We start from the raw sequence: 25,363 nt of genomic DNA on the forward strand, positions 1-25,363 counted from the left end.
GACTAGTCACATAGTGTGAATTGGCTCGCATGGTAGGCGCGTGAGGCAGATTGTTTATGGCAAAATTCCTTCTCCAACAGTAATAAAATAACTATTGGCCACATTTTTAATCCCCCAAGTTCCTTCCCCCATATTTCATCTTCATTATTTCCTTCCTCATTTACTGTTTATATGAAAATCGACCGATTTCAGTCGGTTTCTTAAAAAATAAATTTTGCGGGACACTAAAAGAGTTTCCTGCATTCTTTTACCAAAAAACACGACCGAAGTTGGTCGGTTTCGTAAAAAAAATTAAAAAATAAAATATTTTGAAATAAATTTTATATTTTGTGAAACGTGTGTGCATGCATATCCTCAAATACCCACAAATTTCATAAACTTCTAAACCGCTAAACTTTCGAACCCGTAATGGAACAAGGTTGAGATAGAGTGTCAAAATGAAACATAAGAAATAGAGTTGGAGGGCTAAAATGGAACAAGGTTGAGATAGAGTGCCAAAATAAAAAATGGAGCCAAGTTCAATAGGTTGTCTATGTATTTGGCCAAGCAAGTACGTATACGCGCTGTATTTTTACGTCGGATAAAAGTTTTTGTGTTAAAATGAAACATAAGAAATAGAGTTTGTGAGCCAAAATGGAACAAAATTGAAATAGAGAACCAAAATAAAAAATGCAATCAAGTTCAATGGGTTGTCTATATATTTGGCCTAATAATAACTATATAGAAGAGTCCTAAAACAAGCAGGAGACCGTCGGCATCCCTGCTTGCCGACAGAGGGCAGCTTGGTCTGTTTGCAATTCTATACTAGGTACAATTTCTGTTGTGCCCCTATGTCTATTCTTTTGTGCTGTTCGGTGTAGTTCTAAATAGGTAATTTCCGCTCCATCTCTTACGGCCGCTGCCTAATAATTTGCTTTTCTCGCTCTTCGCTTGTCTAGAATTACCTTGGCTTCTCCTTCTTCATCGTTTAAACTCTTTGTGTCTAGAACTAAACGTCAATTTCTGAAATATAAAGTGATATTTAGTGGGCGTTTGGACATAAGAATTATAAAATTTCAAAATAGGGTGAAAAATATTTTCAAGTGAAAATGGTATTTGAAATTTAGAGTTGTGTTTGGACATGAATATAATTTTGGGTTGTTTTTGAAGTTTTGTGAGTGATTTGAGTGAAAATTTTGAAAAACAACTTTTTTGAATTTTTTAAATTTTTGAAAATTTCTAAAATGCATTTTCAAGTGAAAATTGGAAATTTTATTAACAAATACTGGTTTTGAAAAAAAGAAAAAAGCAAAAATTTTCTTATGTCCAAACGGTCTCTTAAATTGGGGTTTCTATTGCGTCTTTTTACAGTTTCATAGTTGCTCCATTAAGAAGGTCGTGTAGTCGAACGGTTTTTACTGTTCTATTTTATTCTTTTTTATCAGTACTGTGATTGTTTTATTTTCTTTTGTGTTCGAAATATTTTTCTAATTTTATCCTGAATTTTTGAAACTCAAAAAATTCCTTGGAAAGAAATTCGGGTTTTCGCTGATTATTTGATCATTTTCCGTTTTTGTTTGTAGTTAAAGATTTGGTCATTTTGACCAAGAGTTAACAATTGAGGATTTTAGAATATATGAGCTTGTGACTGACTTGGATTTCAGCCACTATTTTAATCTGATTCTGATTTCTTTCTATTTTGTTATCCTGAGTTTACATGAAAAAGACGACTTCTTCATTATTTGGAGCTTTTTGTGTTATCGCTGCTTATTTTCTAGATGTCGTAATTTTAGCTTCATAAAATTTAGTTACTAATCTGACTGATGCTTGAAAAATTTAAAAACTAACAATAATCTAACTAGGGGAAAGTATATCATAGATGCGATGTTCTATAATTAAGAACAAACACGTTTTGTAGAGAAAAATTAACCAGAAGAGTTACTTCATCATTAGAGTTGTGTTATATAGATAGTTGGTAGTAGTGTTTAGGTTTGTTCAAATTTTCATTACTCTTTACTTTTGACATTTTCTATAAAATTTTATACTTTGATAGAATTAGAAAAAACTTACCTAATAATTTAACTGATTACTGTAAAGTATCGACTGCAGTAAAATGTAATATATGAAGAATATGTCTGCCTTTCTTTAAAAAGGGCAGCCCGGTGAAAACTCAATTATGTCTGCCTTTCTTTGTGAACTATAAAATTACATTGTTTATAATGACTGTCCACTATCATATTTCTTTTTCAAAATGATGTGATTATGTTTTTCTTGAGCTGAAGGTTTATGGAAAACCGTCTCTTTATCTTCACAAAGTGGGGGTAAGGTTTGCGTACACACTATCCTTTCTAAATACTACTTATAGGATTACACCGGATATATTCTTGTTATTGTTATACAATGACTTTGTAGTTGTAACTTGTAAGAGACTAGGTGATAAAATTTCTTAAAATGTATCTTTACAAGTACATATTCTGTAAATAAAAACAAAAACAAGAAAAACGAGAGCCCTTAGAAGGCATAACTATTTTTGCCCTTCTTTCTGGGTGAGTATCTGCAACAAAATATTGAATGTCAGGACCAAGTAAGTAGATTTTGCTTCGCTTTCCATATTTCAGACCAACAATTTTAATATGCTCTTTTGTGGTTATTTAATTAATAATTGTGTTGTTATATAGTTATTACTAAAAGCACTCTACCATCTGCTTAGAGTATAGAACTTTAGGGAAAAAATTACACGATAGAAGTAATTTTGAAAACTATTTGTAAAGCTTAATACAAGTTCATGGAAACAGTTAGGCATCACTATTGGTTCAATTCTGCCATATTTGTTCTATAGGTCATGAAAGGTGCATTATGATTCTTTTTGCAACGCCTTGCTTATATCATAATGTATATCAATAGCTATCCTCTATATCATGATTATTTTACATATCATTGTTGATATTGATCTAATGGCTGAATATTTAAAATCTCTGCCTTTTGAGGCATCATCGAAACACATGTGCTACTGCTTTAGAATATTCTCTGTTGCTATTTTGTGAGAAAGATGTGATAAGGGCAATTGCTTTAACTTTTTTCGATGATTACATCACACCAAGCCAAATATAGCCAAAAGATGAATTGAACCTAAACTTGTCATATGCGCTATTGACTCAATCAATGCTGGTTGCAGGAATAACATGTGACTTTTGGAACTGACAGGCTTAAGCTATTTAGAAAGAAAGTTGCTCCTAAAAGAACATCACTTAAATCAAGTTCTAGCATGTTGGGGATCTACTGGAATTAAGAAGGTGAAAAAGATTTAGTGAAATACCTGCCTAGGTATTCTCAAGATGAGTCTAAATATGTGCAGTTTCTAAAATTTAGATGTCTGAGTTTATTGGCACTATGGTGCAATTACAGAAATTAATTTGACTAATAAAATTATTCAAATTTAAAGAAAAGTAGTATTAAGATGTAAGAATTAAAATTCCTATATAGATTTGTGTGTTTGTATGTAACATTCTTGACCATGTGACTTGTATACGGTCAAAACTGGTTTTCGACTTTCGTATGATTAGTCAAGATTGGAACATAATGGACCGAAGGTCATCTTCATAATATCGAGATGAGATCTGAAGTCAGGATACCGAGTTCAAGTTTCAGGGACCGATCAAATATCGAGCTCGAAGTCACTATCGAACTCGGGTCCAAATCGAACTATGATGTGAAGTGATGTTATCGAGTTCAAGAGCCAGAGACCGACCAATACAGGGCCCCGAGTCAATATCGAGCTTGAGTTAATATCGAGCTCGAGTTAATATCGAGCTCGAGTTAATAACGAGCTCTAAATCTGGGGATCGACCAATACCAAGTCCGATCGAGATCGGGCTAAGGGACAAAAGCCGTTATAGCCGCACTAAGGGAAAGAATCTCAACGAAAATTAAGGGAAAGCCAATTAACTAATCTATCATGGGATCCCCACTATGTAGTTTTTATATCCAAAGTAGGATTTTCTCCACTGTAAGAAGGATGACTATCATTTCTATTAGGCTATCCACACACTCCCATAATGAAAAGATTACTGATATTCATAGAGAGATTATCCTTTTTTTGGGCTTTATACATTGATTCGTCTTGTTTGTTCATAAATCGTTTGCCATTCAGTTTGTTCTGTATTTTATTCTTTTTACAGACAATATTCGATATATTTCTACTTACTTTTTCGATTTGTGCCAAGTTATACCACATGTCCTTAGAACTATGTAAAAATTCAACTCTATCCGTTTTTCGGGTAAATAGTTTGGCGTCCACCGTGGGGCTAAGGATAATAGTGGTTATTTGGTACAAATCTATGTGAAACACAATATTTTACACTTGCTCTTGGAAGTGTTTGAATTTTCGGTTAAAAACGACGAATTCTCAATTAATGACCCTACCTATCGACAACAAAGCTAGCCTTCAAGATGAGAATAACAACTTAACCCCCGGGGATGGAAGGTCGCTCATCGATCCCGTTAGAGCTTGGGTCGAAGAGCCAATAGACGTTAATTCACATGCGGCCATCGAGGCAAACCAACGTTCCGACCCTGAAAATAGCATTCATGGTGAAACTCGATCTGCAGCTCGAAATACCCAAAACGCTGAGGAAACGGAATCAGCTTGCGTATGATTTTCGAAATGTTGCAAGCTCAACAAGTAGCAATAGCCCAATTGCATATCCAAACCCAGGCACCGACCAAACTTAAGCCTAGTCCACCCCAAGAAATCACCCACAAAACGGGGCCGACTGTAGTAAGGTCAAATGAGCAAGGATCGGGGACTAATTCTGAAATTGTTAAGATACTTGATGAACTAACGAAACGAATAGAGTCAGAAGAAAGGAGGATCGAAGCAAATGATAAAAAGGTGGAAATATATAACTCAAGGGTTGATCAGATCCCGGGGGCACCACCGATATTGAAAGGCTTGGATTCCAAAAAATTCGTACAAATGCCCTTCCTACCGAGCGCAGCTCCAAAACCGATTCCCAAGAAGTTCCGCATGCCCGAAATTACTAAATATAATAGAACAACCGACCCCAACGAACACATCACCTCTTACACATGTGCCATTAAATGGAACGATCTAGAAGACGATTAGATCGAATCTGTATTATTGAAAACATTTGGTGAAACCCTGTCAAAGGGAGCGAAGATATGGTATCATAATTTACCATCTAACTCTATCAATTCATTTGCTATGCTTGCAGATTCTTTCATAAAAGCACATGTTGGGGCCATAAAAGTCGAAACCAGGAAGTCCGATATTTTCAAGGTAAGACAAAAAGATAACGAGATGCTAAGGGAATTCGTATCTCGTTTCCAAATGGAACGAATGGATCTACTGCCGGTCACAGACGATTGAGCTGTTCAAGCCTTCACTCAAGGTCTAAATGAACGAAGCTTGATGGCTTCACGACGGTTGAAGCAGAACTTGATCGCGTACCCAGCTGTTACCTGGGCCGATGAACACAATCGGTATCAGTCGAAGATCAGAGTTGAAGACGACCAGTCGGGTTCTGGGTCCGTTATTAAAATGGACACCAACCGAGAACAAAGGCCGATCAGGGACCGATAACGGCCGTATAGTGGAGATAATATTGGTAACAAACCGAGATGTAACCCCGTACAAGGCGATAAAAAAGTGATTGAGGCCAAAGGCCTCGAGGGCTGATGAACAAGAATGATTTCGACAGGCATATCAGACCTAAGGAAGCACCACGGTTATCAGAATATAACTTCAGCGTCGATGCATCCGCCATCATGTCGGCTATTGGACACATCAAAGATACTAAATGGCCTCGACCTCTGCAGACCGATCCTGCCCAGAGGAATCCCAATCAAATGTGCGAATATCATCGCAGTCATGGTCACAGAACGGAAGATTGCAGGCAACTGAGAGAGGAGGTAGCCCGTTTATTCAATAAAGGGTACCTTCGAGAATTTTAAAGTGAACAGGCCAAAAACCATTTCAAAAATAGGGATTTCAGAATAAACGAACAAGAAAAAGCACAACACATCATCCACATGATCATCGGTGGGATCGATACCCCCCAAGGGCCAGTGCTTAAGCGTACTAAGATGTCGATTGAAAGAGAGAAGTGATTTCGGTCTCAGGATTATGCACCTAAAGGAACCTTGTCCTTTAGTGATGAAGACGCAGAAGGAATCATGCAACCCCACAACGATGCACTGGTAATATCTGTACTCATGAATAAAACTCAAGCTAAGCATGTGTTAATTGATCGAGGTACTTCGTCAAACATTATTAGATTGAAGGTCGTAGAGCAGCTCGGTCTGCAGGACTAGATCGTGCCCACAACCCTAGTTCTAAACAAGTTTAATATGGCATGTGAAACTACTAAGGACAAGATAGTCCTACCAATAAGCGTGGCCGGGACCATCCAACATACAAAGTTCCACGTAATCGAACGCGACATGAGGTATAATGCTATTTTTGGAAGGCCGTGGATCCACAATATGAGAGTTGTACCCTCGACCCTCCACCAGGTTCTGAAATTCCCAGCATCGGAGGGAGTCAAAATGGTCTACGGAGAGCAACCGGCCGCAAGATAAATGTTTGCCATCGATGAGGAAATTTCGATATCTACACTATCATCGACAAAGGGATCAAATTCGAAGGGTGAACAGGATACCAAATAGCAATCACAAACGTCAGCTTCGATCCAACTAGGGAATCAGAAGACTGACGAAAATGATGACTATGGGATTCCTCGATCCTTTATGGTCCCCGATGATACCGATGCTTCCCAGTCAACGATCGAAGAACTGGAGCGAATCATACTAGTCGAACATCTGCCCGAGCGAAAGGTATACCTGGGAACGGGGTTAGACCCCGAGCTCAGGAAAAAGCTTATTCAATTTCTTATAGCTAACATGAACTGTTTCGCTTGGTCCCATCTTGACATAACATGGATCCCACCGGAGATAACCACTCATAGGCTGAGCTTGGATCCAAAATTCTGTCCGATAAAGCAAAAACGGAGGCCCCAGTCCGAAGTCAAACATGCCTTCATCAAGGACGAGGTAACTAAACTTCTTAAAATAGGATCCATTCGAGAAGTTAAATATCCCGAATGTCTAGCAAATGTGGTGGTGGTCCCTAAGAAAGGAGACAAACTTAGAATATGTATAGATTATAAAGACTTGAACAAAGCATGCCCTAAGGATTCTTTTCCTTTGCCTAGCATCGATCGTATGATCGACGCCACGGCCGGTCACGAGGCTCTCAGTTTTCTCGATGCCTACTATGAGTACAAGATACAAATGAAATCGGAGGATCAAGAAAAGACCTCGTTTGTCACCAAGTATGGCACCTATTGTTATAACGTAATGCCACTCGGTCTAAAAAATGCCGGTGCAACTTATCAACGCCTAGTAAATCGAATGTTCAAAAAACAAATAGGAAAATCAATGGAAGTTTATATTGATGACATGTTTAGTTAAGTCCCTGCGAGTAGAGGACCATTTAAAATATTTGCAGGAAACTTTCGACGTACTAAAGAAGTACAATATGAATCTTAATCCCGAAAAATGTGCATTCGGGGTTGGCTCAGACAAGTTTCTTGGTTTTATGGTATCCAATCGAGGAATCAAAATCAACCCCGATAAAATCAATGCTATCGAGGACATCACGGTGGTAGATAATGTGAAGGCCTTGCAAAGGTTAACGGGGAGAAAAGCCCCCTTGGGACGATCCATTTCAAGATCCTCAGATAGGAGCCACCGAGTTTTCTCACTGCTTAAAAAGAAAAGCAACTTTGCATGGACTCCGGAATGCCGACACGCTTTGGAAGAACTAAAGCGGTATTTATCGAGGCCGCCTCTACTTCATACCCCGAAAGTGGACGAATAGTTTTACTTGTACTTAGCTGTCTCGGAGATAGCGGTAATTGGAGTCCTGGTTCGGGAAGAACGAGGTACGCAATTCCTTTTTTATTATGTAAATCGGACCTTAGGCGAGGCCGAAACTAGATATCCACACTTAGAAAAATTAGCGCTTGCTTTAATAAGCACCTCTAGGAAATTAAAACCATATTTTCAATCTCACTCGATACATGTTGTAACAACTTATCCTCATCGAAACATTTTGTGCAAACCCGAGCTTTCAGGTCATTTGGCCAAATGGGCCATAGAAATCGGTGGGTACGATATCGAATATCGACCCCGAATAGCTATCAAGTCTCAAATCTTGGTAGACTTCGTGGCTGACTTTTTGCCGACCCTCGTGCCCGAGATTGAAAGAGAGCTACTTATGAAACCGGGTACCTATTTGGGAGTCTGGACCATTTTCACGGACGGTGCCTCGAACGCGAAGGGGTCCGGATTAGGCATTGTACTAAAATCACACACAGGTAATGTAATTAGACAGTATATTAGAACTACAAAATTGATTAACAATGAAGTCGAGTATGAGGCCGTGATTGCAGGTCTCAAACTAGTTAGAAGCTTGGGAGCTGAGGTCATAGAGGCTAAATGTGATTCCCTCCTCGTGGTAAATCAAGACAACGGTACTTTTGAAGTCCGAGAAGATCGAATGCAGAGGTACTTCGATAAATTTCAAGTGACTCTACATCCGTTTAAGGAATGGACTTTGCAACATGTACCCCGAGAACAGAAAAACGAGGTTGGCACTCTTGCAAACTTAGGTTCGTCGATGAAGTACACGCCGAAATAAACTCCACAAGTTTAACATGGGATTGGAGAAACAAATACATAGAATACTTCAAGAACGGGAAGCTTCCATCAGATCCAAAAGATTCGAGGGCTCTACACATGAAGGCAGCACGGTTCACCTTGTCCGAAGGCGGAACTCTATTTAGGAGGACATTCGATGGTCCACTAGCAATATGTTTGGGACTAAGAGATACCGATTACATCTTACGTGAAATTCATGAAAGCACGTGTGGGAATCATTCCGGGGCCGATTCGTTGGTCCACAAAATAATCAGAGCAGGATATTACTGGACCGATATGAACAAGGATGCAATGGAGTTCATTCGCAAAATACGACAATTGTCAAAGACATGCGCCCATGATTCATCAACCCGGGGAGCTACTCCATTCGGTCCTATCTCCATAGCCTTTCATGAAATAGGGGATGGACCTTGTCGGTCCCCTCCAATCTGCCCCAGGTAAAGCTAAGTTTATTTTGTTTATGACTGATTATTTTTCTAAATGGGTTGAAGCACAGGCTTTCGAGAAAGTCAGAGAAAAAGAAGTGATAGACTTCATTTGGGACCACATCATATGTCGATTCGGGGTGCCGGCCGAGATTGTATGTGATAATGGAAAATAATTTATCAGCAGCAAAGTAATTAAATTTCTCGAGGATCACAAAATCAAAAGGATCCTATCAACACCTTATCATCCCAGTGGAAACGGACAGGCCGAATCGACCAACAAAACCATCATCCAAAATCTTAGGAAACAATTAACCAATGCTAAAGGAAAATAGAGAGAAATACTGCCCGAAGTCCTATGGGCATACTGCACAACATCTAAATACAGTACCGGGGCATCACCATTCTTGTTGGTTTATGGCACCAAAGCTCTTATGCCGGTTGAGGTTGGAGAACCTAGCATCAAGTTTTGATACGCAACAACGGAGTCGAATAACGAGACCATGAACACGAGCCTAGAATTATTGGACGAAAAATGAGAGGCCACTCTCGTCCGATTGGCCGCCCAAAAATAGCAGATCGAAAGATACTACAATCGAAGAACCAATTTTCGATATTTTAAAATCGGGGACTTGGTACTAAGGAAAGTCACTCTCAACACCCGAAATTCGAATGAAGGAAAACTGGGTCCGAACTGGGAAGGACCATATGAGGTCCTCAAAATCGTCGGCAATGGGTCCTACAATCTCGGCGTGATAAACGGCAAACAACTACCGAGCAATTGGAACATTTCGCACCTAAAATGATATTACTGCTAGGGTACGACCCTCCCATGTTCATTTGTATTTTGAAATTAACCCTTGCAGGTGCTCGACCACAAACATGGATGGATTATTCTACCCGAAGACTTTAGGTCTAAAAGCACGCGTTGCACTCCTTTTCCCTTTGACCGATTTTATCCTAAACGGGTTTTTCGGCAAGGTTTTTAATGAGGCAACCATTGATCGTGCTAACTTAGAACAATTCAACAGTATCCGAGTCCTCTTTTCAATCACCCTCAAATACTGGGGGGGGGGGGAGGGGATTACCCTCGAATATATTAAGTTCGATGCAAGAAAGTTACTTCATGGCAACAGGATTTCGATAGGAAAAATTATAAGGGCCAAATGGTCAAAACGAACCATGCCCGTATAGTTTGATCAAGCTCTGGAACAAAACATGAACGTGTATAATGACTTATAAAGAGAAATTTCTTCTTTACCGATATCTCATATCTCAGAAAGATTCATTTATTTCATGATCTATTATGCAAACATGCTCAAGGGCCAACCATGACCGGAGTTTGAAAAATTACCTCATAAATCGGGGACTGCCAACGAAAAAAATAAGATCAAGCTCCACGAAGCCCAATGGCTACCTTGTTTCGAGTTCGAGCAGGTCCTCACTCGACCACTAAGCCTAAGGGCTATTCTTATTTCGAGTTCGAGAAAACATTCTCACTCGACTACGAAACCTAAGGGCTACCTTATTTTGAGTTCGAGCAAGTCCTCACTCGACCACTAAGCCTAAGGGCTATTCGTATGTCGAGTTCGAAAAATCATTCTCACTCGACTACAAAGCCCAAGGGCTACCTTATTTCGAGTTCGAGCAAGTCCTCACTCGACCACTAAGCCTAAGGGCTATTCTTATTTCGAGTTCGAGAAATCATTCTCACTCGACTACGAAGCCTAAGGGCTACATTACTTCGAGTTCGAGAAACACTCACTCGACTATAAAGTCTAAGGGCTACCCTAGCTCGAGTTCGAGCAACCATTCTCACTCGAGGACTATCTACAAAGCCCAAAGTCTCATGCCCCAAAACTGAGGAGCGCGACCGGTGCTCAACCGAGTGAACCCGACTAAGCAAGCCTGTTAGATTTCATTCTACCCAAACTCATCCACAAATGGAGATAATACCTATTATCATTAATTAGACAAAATGGTGTTCACGTCTACATTAACAATTCATTTCCAATAGCCTCATCATTTTTAATGTCTCAATGGACAAGTAATACAACCACAACATAATATATTTTGTCTTCCCCAGAACCAATACACAACCCACACTATATCTACAGAGCCTCTATAGATAAAGAAGAGTACAATGATAATGCCGGCAACAAGGCCCCGGCTATACCCCAAACAAAATACACAAAGTACAAAGGATTCATGACCCCAGAATGAAGTAGGGCTCACCAAGTCAGCTGGGAAGAAAGTGTGCTGCTATAACAGATCAATGTCTCCTGCTGTAGAACCACCTGCATCCATTTAAAGATGCAGCACTCCCGGCAAAAGGGACGTTAGCACTGTCGAATAGTACTAGTATGAAAACGAAACACCAATTTAAGAATTCAGAAATACAAAATGAATATGATGAACCAGTGCGGCAATAGAATAATATAGATAACCATCTTATTAAGAGCTATTAATAACATTTATAGGATTTAAGATGAGATCCTCTGTAACCATATTTACACAAGAGGTCCCGCCGCCTCACCCAATATATGTAGTGGAGGTGTAAGTACAATACCACAACGATACTCAAGAGGCCCTTCCACCTCACCCAATGTATGCGGGTGGAGATATAACCACAGTACCAATAACCTACACAAAGCGGCTATGCCGCCTCACCCCAATGTATGCGGGTGGAAATACATCAACGATACCAATACCAACACAAAGCGGCTATGCTGCCTCACCCCAATGTATGCGGGTGGAAATGCATCAACGATACCAATACCAACACAAAGTGGCTATGCCGCCTCACCCCAATGTATGAGGGTGGTGGTGCAACAACAATACCAAAACTATACACAAAGCGGTCGTACCGCCTCACCCCAATGTATGCGGGTGGAGGTACAGTCCTACAATACCATAATCTTCACACAAATCGGTCATGCCGCCTCACCCCAATGTATGCAGGTGGAGGTGTATCACAATCACAATCTCTACACAACTTGGCACAATAACTTTCGCATAAATCACGAGTAAAAATTATAACATGTGGATACATAATCCATAGCTTGGGACACATCCTCAATTTATAATGCAATATGATAAGAGCATCTGAAACACGAATTGAACATATATCTTCATCATAGAACTTATTGGAATAATCCATTTATAATCAACATCTCAGACTTACAAGGATATTGGGAATTCCAATTCTTAAAGAAGAGTTTAGCCAACATACCTCAAATTCTTCCTTTAATGATACTACAACGATGCACTACACTAATCAACTTCAATATACAATAACAACATCCAATGAGACCAATATTAGTAACAAATCCCATAGATTCATTGTATTCATAAATTTCATCGCCAAGATTACCATTCATCTTCTCTCTTATTTTCTCAAAAGTATTATTCATGCCATGAACTAGAGTTTTATAATCCAATATTTCAACCATTAAAACTTGTAACAAATGCTTCAGATACTTCTAACTACTCATAATAAACGAGTTTGAAGCATTGGAATTACCTCTAGTAGATCAATCTTGAAAAATCACAACTTGTGTGATTTTTGTGTTCTTGAGGATTTGATGATGAAATCTTGTATTTGGATGTAAGAATGATGTTAGAACTCATGTATATTGAGTAATAATCAACCCAATACATCATTAACAACTTACCTTGGTCGATTGGACATGATTTGAGCTCACAATCTCCCCTTCACTTCAAGAACCCTAACCCCAAATACACAAAATACCCTATTTACCTGACCTTGTATTTATAGGCCTAGATTTCTGGGTTTCGGATGCGGCCCTGGATGCTTCGCATCCCCACTTCACTCCTCTTTGAAGCTCGGATGCGGACCTGGATGCTATGGCAACACTTCACTGCCAGCCTCTCTTTCGGACGCGGCCTCGGATGCTTCGCATCCGCAGGCTCCTCCGCCAGCCTTTGGTAATTTGGTCATAACCTCTTGTAGAAATGTCCAAATGACAAACGGTTTGAAGCGTTAGAAACTAGACTCAAAGACCTTTAATTCAATAGTTCATACATCACCTAACGCCTTATATATATATATATATATATATATATATATATATATATATATATATATATATATATATATATATATATAGATAAGATCGTCCAAAAGTTTGTTTTGTGCGTACTCATTTGGAACTTTAGTCTATCATGAAATTTCCAAGTTGACTTGGACTTAGGGCTCTCCCTAGACCCCACATCACTTATAATATGACTCATGCACTTATTATCATATCCAATTGATATCCATCCCATTAATAGACCTCGTCTTCACACAAAATAATATAATTAGTGCACATCGACTTTCTTAATAGCGCTTAAGTACTTCGAAATTTTCCGGGGTATTATATTCTCCCCCACTTAAGAAAATTCGTCCTCGAATGTTTCACAAGTCACTTCTAAGAATAGAGTTATCCTTATACCTCCAACCATTATACATAGGAACTAATGACTATATTGATCTCATACTTCCTTTCCAAAATTTCAACTTACTTATGGCCCTTAAAATTTGGCTATCTTTACAAATTCGTAAAAAATTCGGCAGAGTTTCCCCTGTAACTAGGCTTGTCCACCTGCCAGAGAACCCTAGAAACTAATTGTAACAACATATACATAATCCAATGATATAACATCATACAAAACAACACCAATTGTGGCCTCATAAGCAATATATTTCAGGAAAGAAACACCCTTAACGCCAATTGTTCAAATGATACAAAATTCATAGAAAGCAACTCTTAGAATATTTTTCATAGATCATAACTTTATAAATACATGGCTATTCAAACAAATAAGGATAATTTTTCTTCATTTCCTCCTCCGCCTCCCAAGTAGCCTCTTCCACGTGTTGGTTTCGCCATAACACTTTTACAGATGTAATTTCTTTATTTCTCAACTTTCGGACTTGCCGATCAATAAGAGAAACCGAAATCTCTTCGTAAGTCAATTTCACATTTACCTCAATAGTCTCAACCGTAACAATGAGCGTCGGATCACCAACTACTTTCTTTAACATAGACACATGAAATACCGGGTGTACTAATGACATCTCAGGTGGTAGTTCAAGCTTGTATGCCACCTCACCGATCCTCTGAATGATTTTGTACGGTCCGACATACCTCGGACTCAATTTTCCTTTCTTACTAAATCGCATTACACCCTTTATGGGGGAAACTTTCAAGAATACCCAATCATCTTCTTGGAACTCCAAATCTCTATGACGAACATCCGAATAGGATTTCTGATGACTCTGAGCAGTCTTCAACCGCTCCTTAATGATTTTAACTTTTTTCGTAGCCTAATGCACAAGGTCTGGCCCTATCAAATCTGCTTCCCCAATTTTGAACCACCCAATGGGAGATCTACATCTCCTACCATATAAAGCCTCGAACGGTGCCATTTGAATGCTAGCATGGTAGCTATTGTTATATGCAAATTCTATGAGTGGGAAATGATCATCCTAGCTAACTTTGAAGTCCATAACACAAGCGTGCAACATATCCTCAAGCATCTGAATAGTCCGCTCTGCCTGCCCGTCAGTCTGCGGGTGAAAGGCTGTACTAAGATTCACATGAGTGCCCAAACCTTGCTGAAACTTTCTCAAAAACTTAGCAGTGAATTGTGCTCCTCGATCAGAAATGATGGAAACTGGGGTGTCATGCAACCTGACTATTTCTTTGATATATAACTGAGCATACTACTCCACTGTGTTGGTAGTCTTAACCGGCAAAAAGTGTGCTGATTTTGTAAGTCGATCCACAATCACCCAAATTGAGTCAAACTTGCGTGGAGTGCGCGGTAATCCTACCACAAAGTCCATATTAATCATTTCCCACTTTCACATTGGAATTTCTATGTTCTGTGCCAACCCACCGGGCCTTTGGTGTTCGGCCTTCACTTGCTGACAATTTGGACATCTTGCTAGAACATCCGCCACATTCTTCTTCATATCATTCCACAAATAGACTTCCTTAAGATCATGATACATTTTCGTAGAACCTAGGTGCACGGAATACCTAGAAGTGTGAGCTTCAGTCATAATTCTTTCTCATAGACCATCCACATTTGGAACACAAAGTCGCCCTTGGTACCTTAGTGTACCATCATCCATGCCAAGAGAAAAACCATAGTTTTATGTTTTTGAATCTCCACCTTCAATTCCACCAAAAATGGATCGTTGTATTGCTTCTCTTTGACTTCCACCACAGGCGATGATTCAGCCCTATTTTGTACAATTACCCCTTCTTCATTAGAATCCGCAATATGAACTCCCAAACTAGCTAATCTATGAACTTCCTTGGCCAACGGCCTTTGACATGCCTTCAAGTGAGCCAAACTACCCATAGATTTCTGAGTAAGAGCATCCGCCACAACATTGGCTTCCACGGAGGATATAGAATATTGATATCGTAATCCTTACGTAACTCATGCCATCTTCTTTACCTTAGATTCAATTTCTTCTATTTGAAAATATATTGAAGGATATTTTGGTCCGTGAATATGTCCACCTGGACCCCATACAATTAATGACGCCAAACCTTTAATGTAAACACCATAGCCGCAAGTCCTAAGTCATGTGTTGGATTATTTTTTTTCTCATGATTCTTCAGTTGCCTAGAGGCATAAATGATCATCTTGCGATATTTCATCATTAGTGGAACATCTATATCAGATTTCTCTTCCAATTCTTCTCGCCTCATTCTTCCTAGTTAGTGAATAGCCATGCGTTCTTCCATATGTTACGTGGTCTTTTCCCTTAGTTTTTTATTCATCCTGCTCGCCTCTCGACACTTGTTGGGATATCCGTGGGAAAATGTGTTCATCCATGTATCACTTAACACTTCCTTTCTTGTAAGATTCTTAAGAGATTCTTCATCACGTCCCGATGCACTCTTGGGTTATTATACCATCACATTTATCTCTCCCACTCGTTCTATCTTTCCTAAAGCCTTGGAACTTTAGCTAAATCGCAAATCCGTGATTAACTCATTCTAAGAACTCACAAGCCTTTCACATTTGATCTATAGTACTTCCTTGGGTTCCATTGTCCCTAACTCTCTAACAAGTATAAAACCCTTTTGCAAACCTTACTCTTAGTTTCTAGTATCGTTGACCTTGTCATGTATATTGCCACGTACGAAGAATTTACATTTCTTAACCTTCCACATTATTTTTGCACTAGTGGTTTATCTTTTGAATTTCCTTTCAGAGAATCACATTATCCCATACCACTTTTCTAGACTACACATGTCTTCAACAAAATATCCAAACATCATAGCTACATGGCCCTACTCTCGTTTTATTGCACTTAAGTAGCGTCAACATGGTCGTTCCCTCCCCACTTGGGGTGAATGTTTCACATTTTGACACAAGTCTTGAATTTAGCAATTTGAAGGACATATGTTTCGCATCTCTAGTCCTCATGTATATGATTGACTATTAGGGAGATTTAAGTCCCCATGGTATTAACCTCATAAGTTCTCTACTCTTATTCAGCCACACAGACCTGGGATCCAAATCCCTCGTGTCAATATCCTTTTTGGAGTGTAACACAACTTCGCACATTCCTGGGATTTTATTATAACATTCCTAGTGCTAGGATTTTCTCATTGTGGGTTTAATTGACTCTCCTTTCATAACTTCTTTTCTCCCGTGCGAGACCTACACATTTATCATTACTCTCCAGGCCATGCCTTTCATATATCACGTGCCTATGTAACATATTTACATCTTTGAATCATACACATGGTTCCCACACTATCCACATGTACTAGTTAAGCTTAGGTCTCATTTATCACGTCAATACCTCTTTGGAGGTGGGTAATCACTTCTAGTACTCTTCTCATATAAAGTATGCTCATGGTACTATATACTTGTCTCATATAGTCATACTATTCATTCAACAAGATACATGTGCCATCTGTTTAATATTTAGGCCTTTACCCATTCGTCATGTCACATGACAACATTACTTGGAATAAACCAAAAGAGCATTTAAACTTACCTTGAACATCAACGCACGAGTTGGAGGAAGAACAATTTCACAACCAGTTTCATCACACGATACAGAATATCAAAGAAGGGTATTATTCCTAAATATCCAAGTAGCCTCCATCTTATAGATGTGGTCGATAACACACCGATAAGAAAGACTCTACTAGACACGGCTCCGAGACATCCTAGGACACTTTAAAACCTTAAGCTCTGATACCAAGTTTGTCATGCCCCAAAATTGAGGAGCGCGACCGGCGCTCAACCGAGTGGACCCGACTAAGTAAGTCTGTTAGATTTCATTCTACCCAAACTCATCAACAAATGGAGATAATACCTATTTTCATTAATTAGACAAAATAGTGTTCACGTCTACAATAGCAATTCATTTCCAACAACTTCATCATTTTTAAAGTCTCAATGGACAAGTAATATAACCACAACATAACATATTTTGTCTTCTCCAGCACCAATACACAACCCACACTATGTCTACAGGATAATGCCGGCAACAAGGCCCCGGCTATACCCCAAACAAAATACACAAAGTACAAAGGATTCATGACCTCGGAATGTAGTGGGGCTCACCAAGTCAGCTGGGAAGAAGGTGTGCTGCTATTGCTGATCAATGTCTCCTGCTGTGGAACCACCTGCATCCATTTAAAGATGCAGCGCCCCCAGCAAAAGGGACGTTAGTACCGTCGAATAGTACTAGTATAAAAATCAAACACAAATTAAAGAATTCAGAAATACAAAATGAATATGATGAACCAATGCATCAATAGAATAATATAGATAACCGTTTAAACCAGAGGAAGCTTATTAAGAGCTATCAATAACATTTATAGGATTTAAGATGAGATCCTCTGTAACCATCTTTACACAAGCGGTCCCGTCGCCTCACCCAATATATGCAGGTGGAGGTGTAAGTACAATACCACAACTCTATTCAAGCATCCCTGCCGCCTCAACCCAATGTATGCGGGTGGAGATATAACCATAGTACCAATAACCTACATAAAGCGGCTATGCCGCCTCACCCTAATGTATGCGGGTGAAAATGCATCAACGATACCAATACCAACACAAAGCGGCTATGCCACTTCACCCTAATGTATCCGGGTGAAAATGCATCAACGATACCAATACCAACACAAAGTAGCTATGCCTCCTTACCCCAATGTATGCGGGTGGAAATGCATCATCGATACCGATACTAACACAAAGCGGCTATGTCGCCTCACCCCAATGTATGCGGGTGGTGGAGCCACAACAATACCAAAACTATACACAAAGCGATCGTACCGTCTCACCCCAATGTATGCGGGTGGAGGTGCAGTCCCACAATACCATAATCCCCACACAAAGCGGTCATGCTGCCTCACCCCAATGTATGTGGGTAGAGGAGTATCACAATCACAATCTCTACAGAACTTGGCATAATAACTTTCGCATAAATCACAACTAGAAATTATAACATGTGGATACATAATCCATAGTTTGGGACACATCCTCAATTTATAATGCAATATGATAAAAGAATTTGAAACACGAATTGAACATATATCTTCATCACATAACTTATCGGAATACTCCATTTCTAATCAGTATCTCGGACTTACAAGGATATTGGAAATTCCAATTCTTAAAGAAGAGTTTAGCCAACATACCTCAAATTCTTTCCTTAATGATACTACAACGATGCACTACACTAATCAACTTCAATCTACAATAACAACATCCAGTGAGACCAATATTAGTAACAAATCCCATAGATTCATTGTATTCATAAATTTCATCGCCAAGATTACCATTCATCTTCTCTCTTATTTTCTCAAAAGTTCTATTCATGCCATGAACTAAGGTTTTATAGTCCAATATTTCAACCATTAAAACTTGTAACAAATGCTTCAAATACTTCTAACTACTCATAATAAATGAGTTTGAAGCATTGGAATTACCTCTAGTAGATCAATCTTGAAAAATCACAACTTTGGTGATTTTTGTGTTCTTGAAGATTTGATGATGAAATCTTGTATTTGGATGTAAGAATGATGTTAGAACTCATGTATATAGAGTAATAATCAACCCAAAACATCATTAACAACTTACCTTGGTCGATTCGACTTGATTTGAGCGCAAAATCGCCCCTTCACTTCAAGAACCCTAACCCCCAAATACATAAAATACACTTTTTACCCGACCTTGTATTTATAGGCCCAGATTTCTGGGTTTCGGATGCGGCCCTGGATGCTTCGCATCCCCACTTCACTCCTCTTTGAAGCTCGGATGCGGACCTGGACGCTATGGCATCACTTCACTGCCAGCCTCTCTTTCGGACGCGGCCTCGGATGCTTCGCATCCGCAGGCTCCTCCCCCAGCCTTTGGTAATTTGGTCATAACCTCTTGTAGGAATGTCCAAATGACAAACGTTTTGAAGAGTTAGAAACTACACTCAAAGATATTTAATTCAATAGGTCATACATCACCTAACGCCTTACATATATATAGATAAGATCGTCCAAAAATTTGTTTTGTGCGTACTCATTTGGAACTTTAGTCTATCATGAAATTTTCAAGTTGACTTGGACTTAGGGTTCTCCTTAGACCTCACATCACTTATAATATGACTCGTACACTTATTATCATATCCAATTGATATCCATCCCATTAATAGACCCCGTCTTCACACAAAATAATATAATTAGCGCACATCGACTTTTTTAATAGCGCTTAAGTACTTCAAAACTTTCCGGGGTGTTACACAAAGGCTACATTGATTCAAGTTCGAGCGAAACACTCACTCGACATAAAGCCTAAAGGCTACATTACTTCGAGTTCGAGCAAACACTCACTCGACCGTTAAGCCTAAAGGCTACATTAATTCAAGTTCGAGAAATCATTCTCATTCAACTACGAAGCCCAAGGGCTACCTTATTTCGAGTTCGAGCAAGTCCTCACTCGACCACTATGCCCAAGGGCTACATTAATTTGAGTTCGAGAAATCATTCTCAATCAACTACGAAGCCTAGGGCTACCTTATTTCGAGATCGAGCATGTCCTCACTCGACCACTAAGCCTAAGGGCTATTCTTATTTCGAGTTCGAGAAATAATTCTCACTCGACTACGAAGCCTAAGGGCTACATTACTTCGAGTTCGAGCAACACTCACTTGACTATAAAGCCTAAGGGCTACCCCAGCTCGAGTTCAAGCAACCATTCTCACTCGGGGACTATCTACAAAGCCCAAAGGCTATATTAATTTGCGTTCGAGCGAAACACTCACTCGACCATAAAGCCTAAAGGCTTCATTACTTCGAGTTCGAGCAAACACTCACTTGACCGTTAAGCCTAAGGGCTACATTAATTCGAGTTCGAAAAATCATTCTCACTCTACTATGAAGCCCAGGGGCTACCCTATTTCGAGTTCGAGCAAGTCCTCACTTGACCACTTTGCCCAAGGGCTACATTAATTCGAGTTCGAAAAATTATTTTCACTCGTCTACGAAGCCCAAGGGCTACCTTATTTCGAGTTCGAGCAAGTCCTCACTCGACCACTAAGCCTAAGGGCTATTCTTATTTCTAGTTCGAGAAATCATCCTCACTCGACTACGAAGCCTAAGGGCTACATTACTTCGAGTTCGAACAACACTCACTCGACTATAAAGCCTAAGGGCTACCCCAGCTCGAGTTCGAGCAACCATTCTCACTCGGGAACTATCTACAAAGCCCAAGGGCTACCTTATTTTGAGTTTGAGTAAACACTCACTCGACCATAAAGCCTAAAGGCTACATTACTTCAAGTTCGAGCAAACACTCACTCGATTATAAAGACTACAAGGTCCGACTTCGATCAAATTGCCTAAAGCCTCGAACTTATGAAAATATTCACCAGACAGAAAATGAAACAAAGACAAAATCAGAAAAGGAAAAGATCTTTATATACATAAGAGTATTTACAAGGTCCGATCAGGACTCCACACAAAAAGATCAAAAAAAGAAAAAACCCTAAGGTTCCTGATTTTCTCTGGGGGCAGTCTATTCTCCATCGAGCTCTTCCCTGCTCTCAGGCCCACTCTTGCTCTCATCATCATCATCGTCATCGTCGGAAGCTAAGGCTCCAGCATCGGCTTCAAGTTCTTTAGTCTTTATTATCTCTTCGGTAAGGTCGAAAACTCAAGCATGTATCTCCTCGAGGGTTTTCCTCCGAGAATGGCATTTGGTAAATTCAGCAATCCAATATGCCCGAGTTTGGGTGGTCTTGGCTGCTTTTCTCACTTGTACTTGAGCGGCTTCAGCATCAGCCCGATAAACGGCCACAATCGCCTTTGCCTCGGCCTTTGCCTTTTCAGCTTCAGACTTGGCCTTTACAAGTTCGAAAGCCAACCGGGCCTCGAGCTCCTCTATCCTCTTCGCCTGAATTGAGCTTTTTTCCTTCAAGCCTCGAAGCTGACTTTCGGCCGATGACAATTTAGATAAAGCAATTTCCTTTTCTGCAGCGAAGCGGTCCATACCTTCTTTCCAACCCAAGGTCTTCGCCTTTATCATATCGACCTCCTCACGAAGATGCCTGATCATCTCGATCTTTTGCTGCATCTGTGAGATTGAAATGTTAGCCTCCGTTCCCGAATCGAGCCCATGAGTTTTTAAGATTTTTATTACCTGATCGGTCTGGTCTTGATGAGCCTTGGCCAATTCGACTCGTATTACCTTGACCTCCTTTTCTCTTTGCCCACCGAGAAGTTTAAGGGCATTCCTCTCCTCCGTGAGCCCTCGACGGTCGGCTTCATATCGACTCAACTCAGCTCGAGACCGAGAAAATGCTTTCCAATTAAACGATGAGGCCTACGCAGAAAGAAGAAAAGAAGTTAGATAGGAAGATAGAAACAAACACAAGGGTAATACAAACAAGAAGAGAAAAGGCTTACCCGATTCAGAGCTTGCTACACTTAGTTGAAAGGGCTCCGTGCCTCACCCAAGTCCTTTCTCGAGACCTCCAAATTTCTCAGGCCAGTATCATCTTCGACCCTAGTAAAATAATCACAAAAGGGATCTTCCCTTCCGTGACCTCCTTTGACGAAAAGGGTCTTCAAGGCCCGAGCCTCTCGAATCATTCCCTCAAAAAACGAGGGGAGCAGCGGGGAGCCTCCAATTTCTATTGCCCCAAGTGAACCACTTGGGGCATTTTCTCCATCTCGAGGGGCCTCAAGATCAGCCCTACAGCCGTACCCACCATTGGCTCATTATGGTGGGAAAAATCCTCGATCCTCGACGACTCGGGGACTTCGACCAATTCTCTTCCCGAGACTCCCTCATCACGAGATGAAATCTCTGCTGCCTTCACCGATTCAGTAGCCTTTGAGGCCTCGGTGCTCATTTTCACTTGGGCGACCAGCCCGGAGTCATCATCTCCCTCTTCTTCATCTTTATCCCTAAGACACCGAACAAAGTCTTCGGTCAAGAGGATGGTATTCTTCCTCGACTTACGAGTTGTCTTCTTAGGTTCCGGATCCTCGGAGGTCGAGATCTATTTCCTCTCTTTTTTGCTTTGCCGATTTTGGTACTAGGATTCAAGTCTCCTCCTCACCGGATAAGGGCCTCATAACAACATCTTTGCCAAGGCCTGTATAAAAGGAGAATAAATAAGAAACTCTTTACAAAGTCAACAAAGACGTGGGAAAGAAGCTTACCATGTGTTTTCACCTCCCATCAGCCCTTTGATATATCGCGCCACGAGCGCTCATCATATGTGAGGTCGAAGTCAGGTCCAGTACCCAACTCTTAAGGTTAGGAATTATACCGGGCATCCAAGCAACCGCTACATCACAGAAAAGGATATCGATGAGAAAGAAATGAAGGAGCAAAACAATAGGAGCTAACAATAGGATTATACTTACGCTTCATATTCCATTCCTCGGGAAATGGAATCTTCTCGGCTGGGATTAGGTCAGAAGTCTTCACTCGAACGAACCTTCCCATCCAGCCTCGGTCCTTGTCCTTGTCTATGCTTGAGAATAACACTTTGGTGGCCCGACGCTGGAGTTTTATTAACCCACCTCGGTAGAGGCGGGGGCTGTACAACCTGATGAGATGGTCGAGGGTGAAAGACATCCCCTCGATTTTGTTTACAAAGAAGCAGATAAGAATAACGATTTGCCAAAAAGAATAATGGATTTGGCCTAGGTTTATGCGGTATTGGCGGAAAAAATCGATAACAACAGGGTCAAGGGGACCCAACGTGAAAGGGTAAGTATAAACACTTAAAAGCCCTTTCACATAAGTAGTAATATCTTCTTCGGGAGCCAGGATTATCACTTCTTTGTTTTCCCAGTGACAATCTTTTCTTACTTGTTTAAGGTATCCTTCCGTTATCGAGCACATATACCTCGATACTGGCTCACATTGACCGAAACCCGATGAGGCTTTGTCGGTCTTAAAATCGGATGTGAGAACGCACCCCCCGGGAACACACTCCTCAGGTCATGGCTCCACCGGTGTTTTATTTCCGGCGGGCCGTGAAGAAGAAGCATTATTTTTTTTGGAACAGTTTTTGACATTTTTGCCATTTAGATTTGAAGATTGAAAATAGAGGGAGATGACAAGATTTGGTGTTCTAAAGAGAGATTTTGTTATGAAAATCACATATTCACAGATGAAGAACTCAGAAGATGCAAAAAGGAACTTAGAAGATTTGGAGATTGGAGATCTAAAAGTAAAAAATGGTAAAGAGGGGAGCTATTTATAGGGTTGGCAATGACGGTTCAATATAAGCAGTGGCCGACCATCGTCTGACACGCATTTAATGCCTTGGTAACTGAACCGACGGGACATATATCACGTACTTCATGGTTGGGCTCGATGGAAACGTCAGTGTATATCTGGTCATGCCGTTGAAAAATCATATCGTTTCTCGCCACATTCTTCCCGAGAAACGACGGGACTATTTGTATACGGTCAAAACCGATTTTCAACTTTCGTATGATTAGTCAAGATTGGAACATAATGGACCGAAGGTCATCTTCATAATATTGAGATGATATCTAAAGCAACGATACTGAGCTCAAATTTCAGGGACCGATCAAATACCGAGCTCGGAGTCACTATCGAACTCGGGTCCAAATCAAACTATGATGTGAAGTGATGTTATCGAGTTCAAGAGCTAGAGACCGACCAATACTGGGCCCCGAGTCAATATCGAGCTCGAGTTAATATCGAGCTCTAAATCTGGGGATCGATCAATACCATGTCCGATCAAGATCGGGCTAAGGGACAAAAGCCGTTATAGCCACACTAAGGGAGAGAATCTCGGCAAAAATTAAGGGAAAGCCAATTAACTAATCTATCATAGGATTCCCACTATATATTTTTTATATCCAAAGTAGGATTTTTTTTCACTATAAGAAGGATGACAATCATTTCTATTAGGCTATCCACACACTCCCATATTGAAAAGATTACTGATATTCATGGAGAGATTATCCTTTTTTTTGGGCTTTATACATTGATTCGTCTTTCTTGTTCATAAATCATTTGCCATTCAGTTTGGTCTGTATTACATTCTTTTTACAGTCAATATTCGATATATTTCTACTTACTTTTTCGATTTGTACCAAGTTATACCACGTGTTCTTAGAACTACGTATAAATTTAACTCTTTATCTCCCTGTTCATTTTTGTATTTAAGTAAGCAGTTAATAAAGTTATTTCAGTTTGTTACTTTGCCGTACGTGGAACGCTGCATAACCAATTCCAAAATCAATATTAAACAAGTTTCATTTCGATTGTAGTATAATTGATGCTCGCTGCTCGGTCATTACCTTAAAGGATCTTTAAAATTCATTAACTCATATAGCTTTCTTTTCTCTATGCTTCTTACTTACATGGAATCTTCTCTACCTGTGTTTGTTGAACTGGTTTATCTGCTAATCATTATTGTTTAAATACTGTTGAATTGAATATATGGTTTGTGTGTTCTAAATTTTGGTTTCCAAATATTGATGATGCTCCAGATGTAATGCATTTTATATATTTTTTTCCAATTTTAGATGTATGCATCACTGCGCACCTGGTAGATATGGCATGCCCAGGGATATGAATCTGGTGCTGCCCAGATCTTTTGTCCTTCAAATACTGTCTCCACGGCCAATGTTTCTGCAACACAATATGCAGCATTTGGTTCCGGCTCAGCAAAA

The 25,363-nt window shown here is 40.0% G+C and overlaps 1 long non-coding RNA gene across 1 annotated transcript; it reads left to right on the top strand.

The window, feature by feature from the left end:
* Nucleotides 1–720: 720 nt before the first annotated feature.
* On the top strand, nt 721–25,363 carry LOC138900957 (uncharacterized). Its single transcript, XR_011412349.1, has 2 exons — nt 721–808; nt 25,217–25,363. It is a non-coding gene; the product is annotated as an uncharacterized lncRNA (long non-coding RNA).

Source organism: Nicotiana tomentosiformis, chromosome 11 (genome assembly GCF_000390325.3).
Source record: "Nicotiana tomentosiformis chromosome 11, ASM39032v3, whole genome shotgun sequence".
In the NCBI taxonomy this organism is placed as follows: Eukaryota; Viridiplantae; Streptophyta; class Magnoliopsida; order Solanales; family Solanaceae; genus Nicotiana; species Nicotiana tomentosiformis.